This window comes from Schistocerca cancellata, chromosome 1 (assembly GCF_023864275.1).
Source record: "Schistocerca cancellata isolate TAMUIC-IGC-003103 chromosome 1, iqSchCanc2.1, whole genome shotgun sequence".
Taxonomy (NCBI): domain Eukaryota; kingdom Metazoa; phylum Arthropoda; class Insecta; order Orthoptera; family Acrididae; genus Schistocerca; species Schistocerca cancellata.
Window position 1 is genome coordinate 4726960 of NC_064626.1, and position 23573 is coordinate 4750532.

Sequence of the window (23573 nt, forward strand, 5' to 3'; positions counted from 1 at the left end):
ACTGATAGTGAATTGTAACGTTCAGGGCCACCTAATGACGATGGATCACTCAAATTGCGTCCCGATTCAAATCATCGTCCCCAGCCGACTTGTCTCCATGGGTCGATTGCTGCCTCGGGCACCTTATGGCCGTTCTGCTGTGAGTCTAGATTATCGAATGGGACGAAAAACTGATAGTGAATTGTAACGTTCAGGGCCACATAATGACGATGGATCACTCAAATTGCGTCCTGATTCAATACATCGTCCTCCAGCAGACTTGTCTCCATGGGTCTATTGGTGCCTCGGGCACCTTATGGCAGGCCTGCTGTGACTCAAAGATTTTCGAATCGGACGAAAAACTGATAGTGAATTGTAACGTTCAGGGCCTCCTAATGACGATCGAACACTCAAACTGCGTCCCGATTCAATACATCGTCCTCCAGCAGACTTGTCTCCATGCGCCTATTGCTGCCTCGGGCACCTTATGGCCGTTCAGCTGTGAGTCAAAGATTTTCGAATCGGACGAAAATCTGATAGTGAATTGTAACGTTCAGGGCCACCTAATGACGATGGATCACTCAAATTGCGTCCCGATTCAATACATCGTCCCCAGCCGACTTGACTCCATGGGTCTATTGCTTCCTCGGGCACCTTATGGCCGTTCTGCTGTGAGTCTAGATTATCGAATGGGACGAAAAACTGATAGTGAATTGTAACGTTCAGGGCAACCTAATGACGATGGATCACTCAAATTGCGTCCCGATTCAATACATCGTCCTCCAGCAGACTTGACTTCATGGGTCCATTGCTGCCTCGGGCACCTTATGGCCGTTCTGCTGTGAGTCAATGATTTTCGAATCGGACGAAAAACTGATAGTGAATTGTAACTTTCAGGGCCACCTAATAACGATGGATCACTCAAATTGCGTCCCGATTCAATACATCGTCCCCAGCCGACTTGTCTCCATGGGTCTATTGCTGCCTCGGGCACCTTATGGCCGTTCTGCTGTGAGTCTAGATTATCGAATGGGACGAAAAACTGATAGTGAATTGTAACGTTCAGGGCCACCTAATGACGATGGATCACTCAAATTGTTTCCTGATTCAATACATCGTCCTCCAGCAGACTTGTCTCCATGCGTCTATTCCTGCCTCGGGCACCTTATGGCCGTTCTGCTGTGAGTCAAAGATTTTCGAATCGGACGAAAAACTGATAGTGAATTGTAACATTCAGGGCCACCTAATGACGATGGACCACGCAAATTGCGTCCCGATTCAATACATCGTCCTCCAGCCGAGTTGACTCCATGGGTCTATTGCTGCCTCGGGCACCTTATGGCCGTTCTGCTGTGAATCTAGATTATCGAATGGGACGAAAAACTGATAGTGAATTGTAACGTTCAGGGCCACCTAATGACGATGGATCACTCAAATTGCGTCCCGATTCAATACATCGTCCCCAGCCGACTTGTCTCCATGGGTCTATTGGTGCCTCGGGCACCTTATGGCAGGCCTGCTGTGACTCAAAGATTTTCGAATCGGACGAAAAACTGATAGTGAATTGTAACGTTCAGGGTCTCCTAATGACGATGGAACACTCAAACTGCGTCCCGATTCAATACATCGTCCTCCAGCAGATTTGTCTCCATGCGTCTATTGCTGCCTCGGGCACCTTATGGCCGTTCTGCTGTGAGTCGAAGATTTTCGAATCGGACGAAAATCTGATAGTGAATTGTAACGTTCAGGGCCACCTAATGACGATGGATCACTCAAATTGCGTCCCGATTCAATACATCGTCCTCGAGCCGACTTGACTCCATGGGTCTATTGCTGCCTCGGGCACCTTATGGCCGTTCTGCTGTGAGTCTAGATTATCGAATGGGACAAAAAACTGATAGTGAATTGTAACGTTCAGGTCCTCCTAATGACGATGGATCACTCAAATTGCGTCCCGATTCAATACATCGTCCTCCAGCAGACTTGTCTCCATGGGTCTATTGCTGCCTCGGGCACCTAATGGCCGTTATGCTGTGAGTCAAAGATTTTCGAATCGGACGAAAAACTGATAGTGAATTGTAACATTCAGGGCCACCTAATGACGATGGACCACGCAAATTGCGTCCCGATTCAAAACATTGTCCTCCAGCCGAGTTGACTCCATGGGTCTATTGCTGCCTCGGGCACCTTATGGCCGTTCTGCTGTGAATCTAGATTATCGAATGGGACGAAAAACTGATAGTGAATTGTAACGTTCAGGGCCACCTAATGACGATGGATCACTCAAATTGCGTCCCGATTCAATACGTCGTCCCCAGCCGACTTGTCTCCATGGGTCTATTGCTGCCTCGGGCACCTTATGGCCGTTCTGCTGTGAGTCTAGATTATCGAATGGGACGAAAAACTGATAGTGAATTGTAACGTTCAGGGCCACCTAATGACGATGGATCACTCAAATTGCGTCCCGATTCAATACATCGTCCTCCAGCCGACTTGACTCCATGGGTCTATTGCTGCCTCGGGCACCTTATGGCCGTTCTGCTGTGAGTCTAGATTATCGAATGGGACGAAAAACTGATAGTGAATTGTTACGTTCAGGGCCTCCTAATGACGATGGATCACTCAAATTGCGTCCCGATTCAATACATCGTCCTCCAGCCGACTTGACTCCATGGGTCTATTGCTGCCTCGGGCACCTTATGGCCGTTCTGCTGTGACTCTAGATTATCGAATGGGACGAAAAACTGATAGTGAATTGTAACGTTCAGGGCCTCCTAATGACGATGGATCACTCAAATTGCGTCCCGATTCAATACGTCGTCCTCCAGCAGACTTGTCTCCATGGGTCGATTGCTGCCTCGGGCACCTAATGGCCGTTCTGCTGTGAGTCAAAGATTTTCGTATCGGACGAAAAACTGATAGTGATTTGTAATATTCAGGGCCACCTAATGACGATGGACAACACAAATTGCGTCCCGATTCAGTACATCGTCCACTAGCCGACTTGACTCCATGGGACTATTGCTGCCTCGGGCAGCTGGGAGTCTAGATTATAGAATGGGATGAAAAACTTATAGTGAATTGTAACGTTCAGGGCCACCTAATGACGATGGATCACTCAAATTGCGTCCCGATTCAATACATCGTCCTCCAGCAGACTTGTCTCCATGGGTCTATTGCTGCCTCGGTCACGTTATGGCAGGCCTGCTGTGACTCAAATATTTTCGAATCGGACGAAAAACTGATAGTGAATTGTAACGTTCAGGCCCTCCTAATGACGATGGAACACTCAAATTGCGTCCCGATTCAATACATCGTCCTCCAGCAGACTTGACTTCATGGGTCTATCGCTGCCTCGGGCACGTTATTGCAGGACTGCTGTGACTCAAAGATTTTCGAATCGACGAAAAACTGATAGTGAATTGTAACGTTCAGGGCCTCCTAATGACGATGGAACACTCAAATTGCGTCCCGATTCAATACATCGTCCTCCAGCAGACTTGTCTCCATGTGTCTATTGCTGCCTCGGGCACCTTATGGCCGTTCTGCTGTGAGTCAAAGATTTTCGAATCGGACGAAAAACTGATAGTGAATTGTAACATTCAGGGCCACCTAATGACGATGGACCACGCAAATTGCGTCCCGATTCAATACATCGTCCTCCAGCCGAGTTGACTCCATGGGTCTATTGCTGCCTCGGGCAACTTATGGCCGTTCTGCTGTGAAACTAGATTATCGAATGGGACGAAAAACTGATAGTGAATTGTAACGTTCAGGGCCACCTAATGACGATGGATCACTCAAATTGCGTCCCGATTCAAATCATCGTCCCCAGCCGACTTGTCTCCATGGGTCGATTGCTACCTCGGGCACCTTATGGCCGTTCTGCTGTGAGTCTAGATTATCGAATGGGACGAAAAACTGATAGTGAATTGTAACGTTCAGGGCCACATAATGACGATGGATCACTCAAATTGCGTCCTGATTCAATACATCGTCCTCCAGCAGACTTGTCTCCATGGGTCTATTGGTGCCTCGGGCACCTTATGGCAGGCCTGCTGTGACTCAAAGATTTTCGAATCGGACGAAAAACTGATAGTGAATTGTAACGTTCAGGGCCTCCTAATGACGATCGAACACTCAAACTGCGTCCCGATTCAATACATCGTCCTCCAGCAGACTTGTCTCCATGCGCCTATTGCTGCCTCGGGCACCTTATGGCCGTTCTGCTGTGAGTCAAAGATTTTCGAATCGGACGAAAATCTGATAGTGAATTGTAACGTTCAGGGCCACCTAATGACGATGGATCACTCAAATTGCGTCCCGATTCAATACATCGTCCTCCAGCCGACTTGACTCCATGGGTCTATTGCTGCCTCGGGCACCTTATGGCCGTTCTGCTGTGAGTCTAGATTATCTAATGGGACAAAAAACTGATAGTGAATTGTAACGTTCAGGTCCTCCTAATGACGATGGATCACTCAAATTGCGTCCCGATTCAATACATCGTCCTCCAGCAGACTTGTCTCCATGGGTCTATTGCTGCCTCGGGCACCTTATGGCCGTTCTGCTGTGAGTCTAGATTATCGAATGGGACGAAAAACTGATAGTGAATTGTAACGTTCAGGGCCACCTAATGACGATGGATCACTCAAATTGCGTCCCGATTCAATACATCGTCCTCCAGCCGACTTGACTCCATGGGTCTATTGCTGCCTCGGGCACCTTATGGCCGTTCTGCTGAGAGTCTAGATTATCGAATGGGACGAAAAACTGATAGTGAATTGTAACGTTCAGGGCCTCCTAATGACGATGGATCACTGAAATTGCGTCCCGATTCAATACATCGTCCTCCAGCCGACTTGACTTCATGGGTCTATTGCTGCCTCGGGCACCTTATGGCCGTTCTGCTGTGAGTCTAGATTATCGAATGGACGAAAAACTGATAGTGAATTGTAACGTTCAGGGCCTCCTAATGACGATGGATCACTCAAATTGCGTCCCGATTCAATACGTCGTCCTCCACCAGACTTGTCTCCATGGGTCGATTGCTGCCTCGGGCACCTAATGGCCGTTCTGCTGTGAGTCAAAGATTTTCGTATCGGACGAAAAACTGATAGTGAATTGTAACATTCAGGGCCACCTAATGACGATGGACCACGCAAATTGCGTCCCGATTCAATACATTGTCCTCCAGCCGAGTTGACTCCATGGGTCTATTGCTGCCTCGGGCACCTAATGGCCGTTCTGCTGTGAATCTAGATTATCGAATGGGACGAAAAACTGATAGTGAATTGTAACGTTCAGGGCCACCTAATGACGATGGATCACTCAAATTGCGTCCCGATTCAATACATCGTCCCCAGCCGACTTGTCTCCATGGGTCTATTGCTGCCTCGGGCACCTTATGGCCGTTCTGCTGTGAGTCTAGATTATCGAATGGGACGAAAAACTGATAGTGAATTGTAACGTTCAGGGCCACCTAATGACGATTGATCACTCAAATTGCGTCCCGATTCAATACATCGTCCTCCAGCCGACTTGACTCCATGGGTCTATTGGTGCCTCGGGCACCTTATGGCCGTTCTGCTGTGAGTCTAGATTATCGAATGGGACGAAAAACTGATAGTGAATTGTAACGTTCAGTGCCTCCTAATGACGATGGATCACTCAAATTGCGTCCCGATTCAATACATCGTCCTCCAGCCGACTTGACTCCATGGGTCTATTGCTGCCTCGGGCACCTTATGGCCGTTCTACTGTGACTCTAGATTATCGAATGGGACGAAAAACTGATAGTGAATTGTAACGTTCAGGGCCTCCTAATGACGATGGAACACTCAAATTGCGTCCCGATTCAATACGTCGTCCTCCAGCAGACTTGTCTCCATGGGTCGATAGCTGCCTCGGGCACCTAATGGCCGTTCTGCTGTGAGTCAAAGATTTTCGTATCGGACGAAAAACTGATAGTGATTTGTAACATTCAGGGCCACCTAATGACGATGGACCACACAAATTGCGTCCCGATTCAGTACATCGTCCACTAGCCGACTTGACTCCATGGGACTATTGCTGCCTCGGGCAGCTGTGAGTCTAGATTATAGAATGGGATGAAAAACTGATAGTGAATTGTAACGTTCAGGGCCACCTAATGACGATGGATCACTCAAATTGCGTCCTGATTCAATACATCGTCCTCCAGCAGACTTGACTTCATGGGTCTATTGCTGCCTCGGGCACCTTATGGCCGTTCTGCTGTGAGTCAAAGATTTTCGAATCGGACGAAAAACTGATAGTGAATTGTAACTTTCAGGGCCACATAATAACGATGGATCACTCAAATTGCGTCCCGATTCAATACATCGTCCCCAGCCGACTTGTCTCCATGGGTCTATTGCTGCCTCGGGCACCTTATGGCCGTTCTGCTGTGAGTCTAGATTATCGAATGGGACGAAAAACTGATAGTGAATTGTAACGTTCAGGGCCACCTAATGACGATGGATCACTCAAATTGCGTCCTGATTCAATACAACGTCCTCCAGCAGACTTGTCTCCATGGGTCTATTGCTGCCTCGGGCACCTTATGGCAGGCCTGCTGTGACTCAAAGATTTTCGAATCGGACGAAAAACTGATAGTGAATTGTAACGTTCAGGTCCTCCTAATGACGATGGAACACTCAAATTGCGTCCCGATTCAATACATCGTCCTCCAGCAGACTTGTCTCCATGCATCTATTGCTGCCTCGGGCACCTTATGGCCGTTCTGCTGTGAATCTAGATTATCGAATGGGACGAAAAACTGATAGTGAATTGTATCGTTCAGGGCCACCTAATGACGATGGATCACTCAAATTGCGTCCCGATTCAATACATCGTTTCCAGCCGACTTGTCTCCATGGGTCGATTGCTGCCTCGGGCACCTTATGGCCGTTCTGCTGTGAGTCTAGATTATCGAATGGGACGAAAAACTGATAGTGAATTGTAACGTTCAGGGCCACATAATGACGATGGATCACTCAAATTGCGTCCTGATTCAATACATCGTCCTCCAGCAGACTTGTCTCCATGGGTCTATTGGTGCCTCGGGCACCTTATGGCAGGCCTGCTGTGACTCAAAGATTTTCGAATCGGACGAAAAACTGATAGTGAATTGTAACGTTCAGGGCCTCCTAATGACGATGGAACACTCAAACTGCGTCCCGATTCAATACATCGTCCTCCAGCAGACTTGTCTCCATGCGTCTATTGCTGCCTCGGGCACCTTATGGCCGTTCTGCTGTGAGTCAAAGATTTTCGAATCGGACGAAAATCTGATAGTGAATTGTAACGTTCAGGGCCACCTAATGACGATGGATCCCTCAAATTGCGTCCCGATTCAATACATCGTCCTCCAGCCGACTTGACTCCATGGGTCTATTGCTGCCTCGGGCACCTTATGGCCGTTCTGCTGTGAGTCTAGATTATCGAATGGGACAAATAACTGATAGTGAATTGTAACGTTCAGGTCCTCCTAATGACGATGGATCACTCAAATTGCGTCCCGATTCAATACATCGTCCTCCAGCAGACTTGTCTCCATGGGTCTATTGCTGCCTCGGGCACCTTATGGCCGTTCTGCTGTGAGTCTAGATTATCGAATGGGACCAAAAACTGATAGTGAATTGTAACGTTCAGGGCCACCTAATGACGATGGATCACTCAAATTGCGTCCCGATTCAATACATCGTCCTCCAGCCGACTTGACTCCATGGGTCTATTGCTGATTCGGGCATCTTATGGCCGTTCTGCTGAGAGTCTAGATTATCGAATGGGACGAAAAACTGATAGTGAATTGTAACGTTCGGGGCCTCATAATGACGATGGATCACTCAAATTGCGTCCCGACTCAATACATCGTCCTCCAGCCGACTTGACTCCATGGGTCTATTGCTGCCTCGGGCACCTTATGGCCGTTCTGCTGTGAGTCTAGATTATTGAATGGACGAAAAACTGATAGTGAATTGTAACGTTCAGGGCCTCCTAATGACGATGGATCACTCAAATTGCGTCCCGATTCAATACGTCGTCCTCCAGCAGACTTGTCTCCATGGGTCGATTGCTGCCTCGGGCACCTAATGGCCGTTCTGCTGTGAGTCAAAGATTTTCGTATCGGACGAAAATCTGATAGTGAATTGTAACATTCAGGGCCACCTAATGACGATGGACCACGCAAATTGCGTCCCGATTCAATACATTGTCCTCCAGCCGAGTTGACTCCATGGGTCTATTGCTGCCTCGGGCACCTTATGGCCGTTCTGCTGTGAATCTAGATTATCGAATGGGACGAAAAACTGATAGTGAATTGTAACGTTCAGGGCCACCTAATGACGATGGATCACTCAAATTGCCTCCCGATTCAATACATCGTCCCTAGCCGACTTGTCTCCATGGGTCTATTGCTGCCTCGGGCACCTTATGGCCGTTCTGCTGTGAGTCTAGATTATCGAATGGGACGAAAAACTGATAGTGAATTGTAACGTTCAGGGCCACCTAATGACGATGGATCACTCAAATTGTGTCCCGATTCAATACATAGTCCTCCAGCCGACTTGACTCCATGGGTCTATTGCTGCCTCGGGCACCTTATGGCCGTTCTGCTGCGAGTCTAGATTATCGAATGGGACGAAAAACTGATAGTGAATTGTAACGTTCAGGGCCTCCTAATGACGATGGATCACTCAAATTGCGTCCCAATTCAATACGTCGTCCTCCAGCAGACTTGTCTCCATGGGTCGATTGCTGCCTCGGGCACCTAATGGCCGTTCTGCTGTGAGTCAAAGATTTTCGTATCGGACGAAAACTGATAGTGATTTGTAACATTCAGGGCCACCTAATGACGATGGACCACACAAATTGCGTCCCGATTCAGTACATCGTCCACTAACCGACTTGACTCCATGGGACAATTGCTGCCTCGGGCAGCTGTGAGTCTAGATTATAGAATGGGATGAAAAACTGATAGTGAATTGTAACGTTCAGGGCCACCTAATGACGATGGATCACTCAAAATGCGTCCCGATTCAAAACATCGTCCTCCAGCAGACTTGTCTCCATGGGTCTATTGCTGCCTCGGTCACCTTATGGCAGGCCTGCTGTGACTCAAAGATTTTCGAATCGGACGAAAAACTGATAGTGAATTGTAACGTTCAGGGCCTCCTAATGACGATGGAACACTCAAATTGCGTCCCGATTCAATACATCGTCCTCCAGCAGACTTGTCTCCATGCGTCTATTGCTGCCTCGGGCACCTTATGGCCGTTCTGCTGTGAATCTAGATTATCGAATGGGACGAAAAACTGATAGTGAATTGTAACGTTCAGGGCCACCTAATGACGATGGATCACTCAAATTGCGTCCTGATTCAATACAACGTCCTCCAGCAGACTTGTCTCCATGGGTCTATTGCTGCCTCGGGCACCTTATGGCAGGCCTGCTGTGACTCAAAGATTTTCGAATCGGACGAAAAACTGATAGTGAATTGTAACGTTCAGGGCCTCCTAATGACGATGGAACACTCAAATTGCGTCCCGATTCAATACGTCGTCCTCCAGCAGACTTGTCTCCATGGGTCGATAGCTGCCCCGGGCACCTAATGGCCGTTCTGCTGTGAGTCAAAGATTTTCGTATCGGACGAAAAACTGATAGTGATTTGTAACATTCAGGGCCACCTAATGACGATGGACCACACAAATTGCGTCCCGATTCAGTACATCGTCCACTAGCCGACTTGACTCCATGGGACTATTGCTGCCTCGGGCAGCTGTGAGTCTAGATTATAGAATGGGATGAAAAACTGATAGTGAATTGTAACGTTCAGGGCCACCTAATGACGATGGATCACTCAAATTGCGTCCTGATTCAATACATCGTCCTCCAGCAGACTTGACTTCATGGGTCTATTGCTGCCTCGGGCACCTTATGGCCGTTCTGCTGTGAGTCAAAGATTTTCGAATCGGACGAAAAACTGATAGTGAATTGTAACTTTCAGGGCCACCTAATAACGATGGATCACTCAAATTGCGTCCCGATTCAATACATCGTCCCCAGCCGACTTGTCTCCATGGGTCTATTGCTGCCACGGGCACCTTATGGCCGTTCTGCTGTGAGTCTAGATTATCGAATGGGACGAAAAACTGATAGTGAATTGTAACGTTCAGGGCCACCTAATGACGATCGATCACTCATTTTGCGTCCTGATTCAATACAACGTCCTCCAGCAGACTTGTCTCCATGGGTCTATTGCTGCCTTGGGGCACCTAATGGCAGGCCTGCTGTGACTCAAAGATTTTCGAATCGGACGAAAAACTGATAGTGAATTGTAACGTTCAGGGCCTCCTAATGACGATGGAACACTCAAATTGCGTCCCGATTCAATACATCGTCCTCCAGCAGACTTGTCTCCATGCGTCTATTGCTACCTCGGGCACCTTATGGCCGTTCTGCTGTGAATCTAGATTATCGAATGGGACGAAAAACTGATAGTGAATTGTAACGTTCAGGGCCACCTAATGACGATGGATCACTCAAATTGCGTCCCGATTCAATACATCGTCCCCAGCCGACTTGTCTCCATGGGTCGATTGCTGCCTCGGGCACCTTATGGCCGTTCTGCTGTGAGTCTAGATTATCGAATGGGACGAAAAACTGATAGTGAATTGTAACGTTCAGGGCCACATAATGACGATGGATCACTCAAATTGCGTCCTGATTCAATACATCGTCCTCCAGCCGACTTGTCTCCATGGGTCTATTGGTGCCTCGGGCACCTTATGGCAGGCCTGCTGTGACTCAAAGATTTTCGAATCGGACGAAAAACTGATAGTGAATTGTAACGTTCAGGGCCTCCTAATGACGATGGAACACTCAAACTGCGTCCCGATTCAATACATCGTCCTCCAGCAGACTTGTCTCCATGCGTCTATTGCTGCCTCGGGCACCTTATGGCCGTTCTGCTGTGAGTCAAAGATTTTCGAATCGGACGAAAATCTGATAGTGAATTGTAACGTTCAGGGCCACCTAATGACGATGGATCCCTCAAATTGCGTCCCGATTCAATACATCGTCTTCCAGCCGACTTGACTCCATGGGTCTATATTGCTGCCTCGGGCACCTTATGGCCGTTCTGCTGTGAGTCTAGATTATCGAATAGGACAAAAAACTGATAGTGAATTGTAACGTTCAGGTCCTCCTAATGACGATGGATCACTCAAATTGCGTCCCGATTCAATACATCGTCCTCCAGCAGACTTGTCTCCATGGGTCTATTGCTGCCTCGGGCACCTTATGGCCGTTCTGCTGTGAGTCTAGATTATCGAATGGGACCAAAAACTGATAGTGAATTGTAACGTTCAGGGCCACCTAATGACGATGGATCACTCAAATTGCGTCCCGATTCAATACATCGTCCTCCAGCCGACTTGACTCCATGGGTCTATTGCTGCCTCGGGCATCTTATGGCCGTTCTGCTGAGAGTCTAGATTATCGAATGGGACGAAAAACTGATAGTGAATTGTAACGTTCAGGGCCTCATAATGACGATGGATCACTCAAATTGCGTCCCGACTCAATACATCGTCCTCCAGCCGACTTGACTCCATGGGTCTATTGCTGCCTCGGGCACCTTATGGCCGTTCTGCTGTGAGTCTAGATTATCGAATGGACGAAAAACTGATAGTGAATTGTAACGTTCAGGGCCTCCTAATGACGATGGATCACTCAAATTGCGTCCCGATTCAATACGTCGTCCTCCAGCAGACTTGTCTCCATGGGTCGATTGCTGCCTCGGGCACCTAATGGCCGTTCTGCTGTGAGTCAAAGATTTTCGTGTCGGACGAAAATCTGATAGTGAATTGTAACATTCAGGGCCACCTAATGACGATGGACCACGCAAATTGCGTCCCGATTCAATACATTGTCCTCCAGCCGAGTTGACTCCATGGGTCTATTGCTGCCTCGGGCACCTTATGGCCGTTCTGCTGTGAATCTAGATTATCGAATGGGACGAAAAACTGATAGTGAATTGTAACGTTCAGGGCCACCTAATGACGATGGATCACTCAAATTGCCTCCCGATTCATTACATCGTCCCTAGCCGACTTGTCTCCATGGGTCTATTGCTGCCTCGGGCACCTTATGGCCGTTCTGCTGTGAGTCTAGATTATCGAATGGGACGAAAAACTGATAGTGAATTGTAACGTTCAGGGCCACCTAATGACGATGGATCACTCAAATTGCGTCCCGATTCAATACATAGTCCTCCAGCCGACTTGACTCCATGGGTCTATTGCTGCCTCGGGCACCTTATGGCCGTTCTGCTGTGAGTCTAGATTATCGAATGGGACGAAAAACTGATAGTGAATTGTAACGTTCAGGGCCTCCTAATGACGATGGATCACTCAAATTGCGTCCCTATTCAATACGTCGTCCTCCAGCAGACTTGTCTGCATGGGTCGATTGCTGCCTCGGGCACCTAATGGCCGTTCTGCTGTGAGTCAAAGATTTTCGTATCGGACGAAAAACTGATAGTGATTTGTAACATTCAGGGCCACCTAATGACGATGGACCACACAAATTGCGTCCCGATTCAGTACATCGTCCACTAGCCGACTTGACTCCATGGGACTATTGCTGCCTCGGGCAGCTGTGAGTCTAGATTATAGAATGGGATGAAAAACTGATAGTGAATTGTAACGTTCAGGGCCACCTAATGACGATGGATCACTCAAAATGCGTCCCGATTCAATACATCGTCCTCCAGCAGACTTGTCTCCATGTCTATTGCTGCCTCGGTCACCTTATGGCAGGCCTGCTGTGACTCAAAGATTTTCGAATCGGACGAAAAACTGATAGTGAATTGTAACGTTCAGGGCCTCCTAATGACGATGGAACACTCAAATTGCGTCCCGATTCAATACATCGTCCTCCAGCAGACTTGTCTCCATGCGTCTATTGCTGCCTCGGGCACCTTATGGCCGTTCTGCTGTGAGTCAAAGATTTTCGAATCGGACGAAAAACTGATAGTGAATTGTAACATTCAGGGCCACCTAATGACGATGGACCACGCAAATTGCGTCCCGATTCAATACATCGTCCTCCAGCCGAGTTGACTCCATGGGTCTATTGCTGCCTCGGGCACCTTATGGCCGTTCTGCTGTGAGTCAAAGATTTTCGAATTGGACGAAAAACTGATAGTGATTTGTAACATTCAGGGCCACCTAATGACGATGGACCACACAAATAGCGTCCCGATTCAGTACATCGTCCACTAGCCGACTTGACTCCATGGGACTATTGCTGCCTCGGGCACCTTATGGCCGTTCTGCTGTGAGTCTAGATTATAGAATGGGATGAAAAACTGATAGTGAATTGTAACGTTCAGGGCCACCTAATGACGATGGATCACTCAAATTGCGTCCCGATTCAATACATCGTCCTCCAGCAGACTTGTCTCCATGGGTCGATTGCTGCCTCGGGCACCTAATGGCCGTTCTGCTGTGAGTCAAAGATTTTCGTGTCGGACGAAAATCTGATAGTGAATTGTAACATTCAGGGCCACCTAATGACGATGGACCACGCAAATTGCGTCCCGATTCAATACATTGTCCTCCAGCCGAGTTGACTCCATGGGTCTATTGCTGCCTCGGGCACCTTATGGCCGTTCTGCTGTGAATCTAGATTATCGAATGGGACGAAAAACTGATAGTGAATTGTAACGTTCAGGGCCACCTAATGACGATGGATCACTCAAATTGCCTCCCGATTCAATACATCGTCCCTAGCCGACTTGTCTCCATGGGTCTATTGCCGCCTCGGGCACCTTATGGCCGTTCTGCTGTGAGTCTAGATTATCGAATGGGACGAAAAACTGATAGTGAATTGTAACGTTCAGGGCCACCTAATGACGATGGATCACTCAAATTGCCTCCCGATTCAATACATAGTCCTCCAGCCGACTTGACTCCATGGGTCTATTGCTGCCTCGGGCACCTTATGGCCGTTCTGCTGTGAGTCTAGATTATCGAATGGGACGAAAAACTGATAGTGAATTGTAACGTTCAGGGCCTCCTAATGACGATGGATCACTCAAATTGCGTCCCTATTCAATACGTCGTCCTCCAGCAGACTTGTCTCCATGGGTCGATTGCTGCCTCGGGCACCTAATGGCCGTTCTGCTGTGAGTCAAAGATTTTCGTATCGGACGAAAAACTGATAGTGATTTGTAACATTCAGGGCCACCTAATGACGATGGACCACACAAATTGCGTCCCGATTCAGTACATCGTCCACTAGCCGACTTGACTCCATGGGACTATTGCTGCCTCGGGCAGCTGTGAGTCTAGATTATAGAATGGGATGAAAAACTGATAGTGAATTGTAACGTTCAGGGCCACCTAATGACGATGGATCACTCAAATTGCGTCCCTATTCAATACGTCGTCCTCCAGCAGACTTGTCTCCATGGGTCGATTGCTGCCTCGGGCACCTAATGGCCGTTCTGCTGTGAGTCAAAGATTTTCGTGTCGGACGAAAATCTGATAGTGAATTGTAACATTCAGGGCCACCTAATGACGATGGACCACGCAAATTGCGTCCCGATTCAATACATTGTCCTCCAGCCGAGTTGACTCCATGGGTCTATTGCTGCCTCGGGCACCTTATGGCCGTTCTGCTGTGAATCTAGATTATCGAATGGGACGAAAAACTGATAGTGAATTGTAACGTTCAGGGCCACCTAATGACGATGGATCACTCAAATTGCCTCCCGATTCAATACATCGTCCCTAGCCGACTTGTCTCCATGGGTCTATTGCTGCCTCGGGCACCTTATGGCCGTTCTGCTGTGAGTCTAGATTATCGAATGGGACGAAAAACTGATAGTGAATTGTAACGTTCAGGGCCACCTAATGACGATGGATCACTCAAATTGCGTCCCGATTCAATACATAGTCCTCCAGCCGACTTGACTCCATGGGTCTATTGCTGCCTCGGGCACCTTATGGCCGTTCTGCTGTGAGTCTAGATTATCGAATGGGACGAAAAACTGATAGTGAATTGTAACGTTCAGGGCCTCCTAATGACGATGGATCACTCAAATTGCGTCCCTATTCAATACGTCGTCCTCCAGCAGACTTGTCTCCATGGGTCGATTGCTGCCTCGGGCACCTAATGGCCGTTCTGCTGTGAGTCAAAGATTTTCGTATCGGACGAAAAACTGATAGTGATTTGTAACATTCAGGGCCACCTAATGACGATGGACCACACAAATTGCGTCCCGATTCAGTACATCGTCCACTAGCCGACTTGACTCCATGGGACTATTGCTGCCTCGGGCAGCTGTGAGTCTAGATTATAGAATGGGATGAAAAACTGATAGTGAATTGTAACGTTCAGGGCCACCTAATGACGATGGATCACTCAAAATGCGTCCCGATTCAATACATCGTCCTCCAGCAGACTTGTCTCCATGGGTCTATTGCTGCCTCGGTCACCTTATGGCAGGCCTGCTGTGACTCAAAGATTTTCGAATCGGACGAAAAACTGATAGTGAATTGTAACGTTCAGGGCCTCCTAATGACGATGGAACACTCAAATTGCGTCCCGATTCAATACATCGTCCTCCAGCAGACTTGTCTCCATGCGTCTATTGCTGCCTCGGGCACCTTATGGCCGTTCTGCTGTGAGTCAAAGATTTTCGAATCGGACGAAAAACTGATAGTGAATTGTAACATTCAGGGCCACCTAATGACGATGGACCACGCAAATTGCGTCCCGATTCAATACATCATCCTCCAGCCGAGTTGACTCCATGGGTCTATTGCTGCCTCGGGCACCTTATGGCCGTTCTGCTGTGAGTCAAAGATTTTCGAATTGGACGAAAAACTGATAGTGATTTGTAACATTCAGGGCCACCTAATGACGATGGACCACACAAATAGCGTCCCGATTCAGTACATCGTCCACTAGCCGACTTGACTCCATGGGACTATTGCTGCCTCGGGCACATTATGGCCGTTCTGCTGTGAGTCTAGATTATAGAATGGGATGAAAAACTGATATTGAATTGTAACGTTCAGGGCCACCTAATGACGATGGATCACTCAAATTGCGTCCCGATTCAATACATCGTCCTCCAGCAGACTTGTCTCCATGCGTCTATTGCTGCCTCGGGCACCTTATGGCAGGCCTGCTGTGACTCAAAGATTTTCGAATCGGACGAAAAACTGATAGTGAATTGTAACGTTCAGGGCCTCCTAATGACGATGGAACACTCAAATTGCGTCCCGATTCAATACATCGTCCTCCAGCAGACTTGTCTCCATGCAACTATTGCTGCCTCGGGCACCTTATGGCCGTTCAGCTGTGAGTCAAAGATTTTCGAATCGGACGAAAAACTGATAGTGAATTGTAACATTCAGGGCCACCTAATGACGATGGACCACTCAAATTGCGTCCCGATTCAATACATCGTCCTCCAGCCGAGTTGACTCCATGGGTCTATTGCTGCCTCGGGCAACTTATGGCCGTTCTGCTGTGAATCTAGATTATCCAATGGGACGAAAAACTGATAGTGAATTGTAACGTTCAGGGCCACCTAATGACGATGGATCACTCAAATTGCGTCCCGATTCAAATCATCGTCCCCAGCCGACTTGTCTCCATGGGTCGATTGCTGCCTCGGGCACCTTATGGCCGTTCTGCTGTGAGTCTAGATTATCGAATGGGACGAAAAACTGATAGTGAATTGTAACGTTCAGGGCCACATAATGACGATGGATCACTCAAATTGCGTCCAGATTCAATACATCGTCCTCCAGCAGACTTGTCTCCATGGGTCTATTGGTGCCTCGGGCGCCTTATGGCAGGCCTGCTGTGACTCAAAGATTTTCTAATCGCACGAAAAACTGATAGTGAATTGTAACGTTCAGGGCCTCCTAATGACGATCGAACACTCAAACTGCGTCCCGATTCAATACATCGTCCTCCAGCAGACTTGTCTCCATGCGCCTATTGCTGCCTCGGGCACCTTATGGCCGTTCTGCTGTGAGTCAAAGATTTTCGAATCGGACGAAAATCTGATAGTGAATTGTAACGTTCAGGGCCACCTAATGACGATGGATCACTCAAATTGCGTCCCGATTCAATACATCGTCCTCCAGCCGACTTGACTCCATGGGTCTATAGCTGCCTCGGGCACCTTATGGCCGTTCTGCTGTGAGTCTAGATTATCGAATGGGACAAAAAACTGATAGTGAATTGTAACGTTCAGGTCCTCCTAATGACGATGGATCACTCAAATTGCGTCCCGATTCAATACATCGTCCTCCAGCAGACTTGTCTCCATGGGTCTATTGCTGCCTCGGGCACCTTATGGCCGTTCTGCTGTGAGTCTAGATTATCGAATGGGACGAAAAACTGATAGTGAATTGTAACGTTCAGGGCCATCTAATGACGATGGATCACTCAAATTGCGTCCCGATTCAATACATCGTCCTCCAGCCGACTTGACTCCATGGGTCTATTGCTGCCTCGGGCACCTTATGGCCGTTCTGCTGAGAGTCTAGATTATCGAATGGGACGAAAAACTGATAGTGAATTGTAACGTTCAGGGCCTCCTAATGACGATGGATCACTCAAATTGCGTCCCGATTCAATACATCGTCCTCCAGCCGACTTGACTCCATGGGTCTATTGCTGCCTCGGGCACCTTATGGCCGTTCTGCTGTGAGTCTAGATTATCGAATGGACGAAAAACTGATAGTGAATTGTAACGTTCAGGGCCTCCTAATGACGATGGATCACTCAAATTGCGTCCCGATTCAATACGTTGTCCTCCAGCAGACTTGTCTCCATGGGTCGATTGCTGCCTCGGGCACCTAATGGCCGTTCTGCTGTGAGTCAAAGATTTTCGTATCGGACAAAAAACTGATAGTGAATTGTAACATTCAGGGCCACCTAATGACGATGGACCACGCAAATTGCGTCCCGATTCAATACATTGTCCTCCAGCCGAGTTGACTCCATGGGTCTATTGCTGCCTCGGGCACCTTATGGCCGTTCTGCTGTGAATCTAGATTATCGAATGGGACGAAAAACTGATAGTGAATTGTAACGTTCAGGGCCACCTAATGACGATGGATCACTCAAATTGCGTCCCGATTCAATACATCGTCCCCAGCCGACTTGTCTCCATGGGTCGATTGCTGCCTCGGGCACCTTATGGCCGTTCTGCTGTGAGTCTAGATTATCGAATGGGACGAAAAACTGATAGTGAATTGTAACGTTCAGGGCCACATAATGACGATGGATCACTCAAATTGCGTCCTGATTCAATACATCGTCCTCCAGCAGACTTGTCTCCATGGGTCTATTGGTGCCTCGGGCACCTTATGGCAGGCCTGCTGTGACTCAAAGATTTTCGAATCGGACGAAAAACTGATAGTGAATTGTAACGTTCAGGGCCTCCTAATGACGATGGAACACTCAAACTGCGTCCCGATTCAATACATCGTCCTCCAGCAGACTTGTCTCCATGCGTCTATTGCTGCCTCGGGCACCTTATGGCCGTTCTGCTGTGAGTCAAAGATTTTCGAATCGGACGAAAATCTGATAGTGAATTGTAACGTTCAGGGCCACCTAATGACGATGGATCTTTCAAATTGCGTCCCGATTCAATACATCGTCCTCCAGCCGACTTGACTCCATGGGTCTATTGCTGCCTCGGGCACCTTATGGCCGTTCTGCTGTGAGTCTAGATTATCGAATGGGACAAAAAAACTGATAGTGAATTGTAACGTTCAGGTCCTCCTAATGACGATGGATCACTCAAATTGCGTCCCGATTCAATACATCGTCCTCCAGCAGACTTGTCTCCATGGGTCTATTGCTGCCTCGGGCACCTTATGGCCGTTCTGCTGTGAGTCTAGATTATCGAATGGGACCAAAAACTGATAGTGAATTGTAACGTTCAGGGCCACCTAATGACGATGGATCACTCAAATTGCGTCCCGATTCAATACATCGTCCTCCAGCCGACTTGACTCCATGGGTCTATTGCTGCCTCGGGCATCTTATGGCCGTTCTGCTGAGAGTCTAGATTATCGAATGGGACGAAAAACTGATAGTGATTTGTAACGTTCAGGGCCTCATAATGACGATGGATCACTCAAATTGCGTCCCGACTCAATACATCGTCCTCCAGCCGACTTGACTCCATGGGTCTATTGCTGCCTCGGGCACCTTATGGCCGTTCTGCTGTGAGTCTAGATTATCGAATGGACGAAAAACTGATAGTGAATTGTAACGTTCAGGGCCTCCTAATGACGATGGATCACTCAAATTGCGTCCCGATTCAATACGTCGTCCTCCAGCAGACTTGTCTCCATGGGTCGATTGCTGCCTCGGGCACCTAATGGCCGTTCTGCTGTGAGTCAAAGATTTTCGTATCGGACGAAAATCTGATAGTGAATTGTAACATTCAGGGCCACCTAATGACGATGGACCACGCAAATTGCGCCCCGATTCAATACATTGTCCTCCAGCCGAGTTGACTCCATGGGTCTATTGCTGCCTCGGGCACCTTATGGCCGTTCTGCTGTGAATCTAGATTATCGAATGGGACGAAAAACTGATAGTGAATTGTAACGTTCAGGGCCACCTAATGACGATGGATCACTCAAATTGCCTCCCGATTCAATACATCGTCCCTAGCCGACTTGTCTCCATGGGTCTATTGCTGCCTCGGGCACCTTATGGCCGTTCTGCTGTGAGTCTAGATTATCGAATGGGACGAAAAACTGATAGTGAATTGTAACGTTCAGGGCCACCTAATGACGATGGATCACTCAAATTGCGTCCCGATTCAATACATAGTCCTCCAGCCGACTTGACTCCATGGGTCTATTGCTGCCTCGGGCACCTTATGGCCGTTCTGCTGTGAGTCTAGATTATCGAATGGGACGAAAAACTGATAGTGAATTGTAACGTTCAGGGCCTCCTAATGACGATGGATCACTCAAATTGCGTCCCGATTCAATACGTCGTCCTCCAGCAGACTTGTCTCCATGGGTCGATTGCTGCCTCGGGCACCTAATGGCCGTTCTGCTGTGAGTCAAAGATTTTCGTATCGGACGAAAAACTGATAGTGATTTGTAACATTCAGGGCCACCTAATGACGATGGACCACACAAATTGCGTCCCGATTCAGTACATCGTCCACTAGCCGACTTGACTCCATGGGACTATTGCTGCCTCGGGCAGCTGTGAGTCTAGATTATAGAATGGGATGAGAAACTGATAGTGAATTGTAACGTTCAGGGCCACCTAATGACGATGGATCACTCAAAATGCGTCCCGATTCAATACATCGTCCTCCAGCAGACTTGTCTCCATGGGTCTATTGCTGCCTCGGTCACCTTATGGCAGGCCTGCTGTGACTCAAAGATTTTCGAATCGGACGAAAAACTGATAGTGAATTGTAACGTTCAGGGCCTCCTAATGACGATGGAACACTCAAATTGCGTCCCGATTCAATACATCGTCCTCCAGCAGACTTGTCTCCATGCGTCTATTGCTGTCTCGGGCACCTTATGGCCGTTCTGCTGAGAGTCAAAGATTTTCGAATCGGACGAAAAACTGATAGTGAATTGTAACATTCAGGGCCACCTAATGACGAATGACCACGCAAATTGAGTCCCGATTCAATACATCGTCCTCCAGCCGAGTTGACTCCATGGGTCTATTGCTGCCTCGGGCACCTTATGGCCGTTCTGCTGTGAGTCAAAGATTTTCGAATTGGACGAAAAACTGATAGTGATTTGTAACATTCAGGGCCACCTAATGACGATGGACCACATAAATAGCGTCCCGATTCAGTACATCGTCCACTAGCCGACTTGACTCCATGGGACTATTGCTGCCTCGGGCACCTTATGGCCGTTCTGCTGTGAGTCTAGATTATAGAATGGGATGAAAAACTGATAGTGAATTGTAACGTTCAGGGCCACCTAATGACGAAGGATCACTCAAATTGCGTCCCGATTCAATACATCGTCCTCCAGCAGACTTGTCTCCATGCGTCTATTGCTGCCTCGGGCACCTTATGGCAGGCCTGCTGTGACTCAAAGATTTTCGAATCGGACGAAAAACTGATAGTGAATTGTAACGTTCAGGGCCTCCTAATGACGATGGAACACTCAAATTGCGTCCCGATTCAATACATCGTCCTCCAGCAGACTTGTCTCCATGCAACTATTGCTGCCTCGGGCACCGTATGGCCGTTCAGCTGTGAGTCAAAGATTTTCGAATCGGACGAAAAACTGATAGTGAATTGTAACATTCAGGGCCACCTAATGACGATGGACCACGCAAATTGCGTCCCGATTCAATACATCGTCCTCCAGCCGAGTTGACTCCATGGGTCTATTGCTGCCTCGGGCTACTTATGGCCGTTCTGCTGTGAATCTAGATTATCGAATGGGACGAAAAACTGATAGTGAATTGTAACGTTCAGGGCCACATAATGTCGATGGATCACTCAAATTGCGTCCTGATTCAATACATCGTCCTCCAGCAGACTTGTCTCCATGGGTCTATTGGTGCCTCGGGCACCTTATGGCAGGCCTGCTGTGACTCAAAGATTTTCGAATCGGACGAAAAACTGATCGTGAATTGTAACGTTCAGGGCCTCCTAATGACGATCGAACACTCAAACTGCGTCCCGATTCAATACATCGTCCTCCAGCAGACTTGTCTCCATGCGCCTATTCCTGCCTCGGGCACCTTATGGCCGTTCTGCTGTGAGTCAAAGATTTTCGAATCGGACGAAAATCTGATAGTGAATTGTAACGTTCAGGGCCACCTAATGACGATGGATCACTCAAATTGCGTCCCGATTCAAATCATCGTCCCCAGCCGACTTGTCTCCATGGCTCGATTGCTGCCTCGGGCACCTTATGGCCGTTCTGCTGTGAGTCTAGATTATCGAATGGGACGAAAAACTGATAGTGAATTGTAACGTTCAGGGCCACATAATGACGATGGATCACTCAAATTGCGTCCTGATTCAATACATCGTCCTCCAGCAGACTTGTCTCCATGGGTCTATTGGTGCCTCGGGCACCTTATGGCAGGCCTGCTGTGACTCAAAGATTTTCGAATCGGACGAAAAACTGATAGTGAATTGTAACGTTCAGGGCCTCCTAATGACGATCGAACACTCAAACTGCGTCCCGATTCAATACATCGTCCTCCAGCAGACTTGTCTCCATGCGCCTATTGCTGCCTCGGGCACCTTATGGCCGTTCTGCTGTGAGTCAAAGATTTTCGAATCGGACGAAAATCTGATAGTGAATTGTAACGTTCAGGGCCACCTAATGACGATGGATCACTCAAATTGCGTCCCGATTCAATACATCGTCCTCCAGCCGACTTGACTCCATGGGTCTATTGCTGCCTCGGGCACCTTATGGCCGTTCTGCTGTGAGTCTAGATTATCGAATGGGACAAAAAACTGATAGTGAATTGTAACGTTCAGGTCCTCCTAATGACGATGGATCACTCAAATTGCGTCCCGATTCAATACATCGTCCTCCAGCAGACTTGTCTCCATGGGTCTATTGCTGCCTCGGACACCTTATGGCCGTTCTGCTGTGAGTCTAGATTATCGAATGGGACGAAAAACTGATAGTGAATTGTAACGTTCAGGGCCACCTAATGACGATGGATCACTCAAATTGCGTCCCGATTCAATACATCGTCCTCCAGCCGACTTGACTCCATGGGTCTATTGCTGCCTCGGGCACCTTATGGCCGTTCTGCTGAGAGTCTAGATTATCGAATGGGACGAAAAACTGATAGTGAATTGTAACGTTCAGGGCCTCCTAATGACGATGGATCACTCAAATTGCGTCCCGATTCAATACATCGTCCTCCAGCCGACTTGACTCCATGGGTCTATTGCTGCCTCGGGCACCTTATGGCCGTTCTGCTGTGAGTCTAGATTATCGAATGGACGAAAAACTGATAGTGAATTGTAACGTTCAGGGCCTCCTAATGACGATGGATCACTAAAATTGCGTCCCGATTCAATACGTCGTCCTCCAGCAGACTTGTCTCCATGGGTCGATTGCTGCCTCGGGCACCTAATGGCCGTTCTGCTGTGAGTCAAAGATTTTCGTATCGGACGAAAAACTGATAGTGAATTGTAACATTCAGGGCCACCTAATGACGATGGACCACGCAAATTGCGTCCCGATTCAATACATTGTCCTCCAGCCGAGTTGACTCCATGGGTCTATTGCTGCCTCGGGCACCTTATGGCCGTTCTGCTGTGAATCTAGATTATCGAATGGGACGAAAAACTGATAGTGAATTGTAACGTTCAGGGCCTCCTAATGACGATGGAACACTCAAATTGCGTCCCGATTCAATACGTCGTCCTCCACCAGACTTGTCTCCATGGGTCGATTGCTGCCTCGGGCACCTAATGGCCGTTCTGCTGTGAGTCAAAGATTTTCGTATCGGACGAAAAACTGATAGTGATTTGTAACATTCAGGGC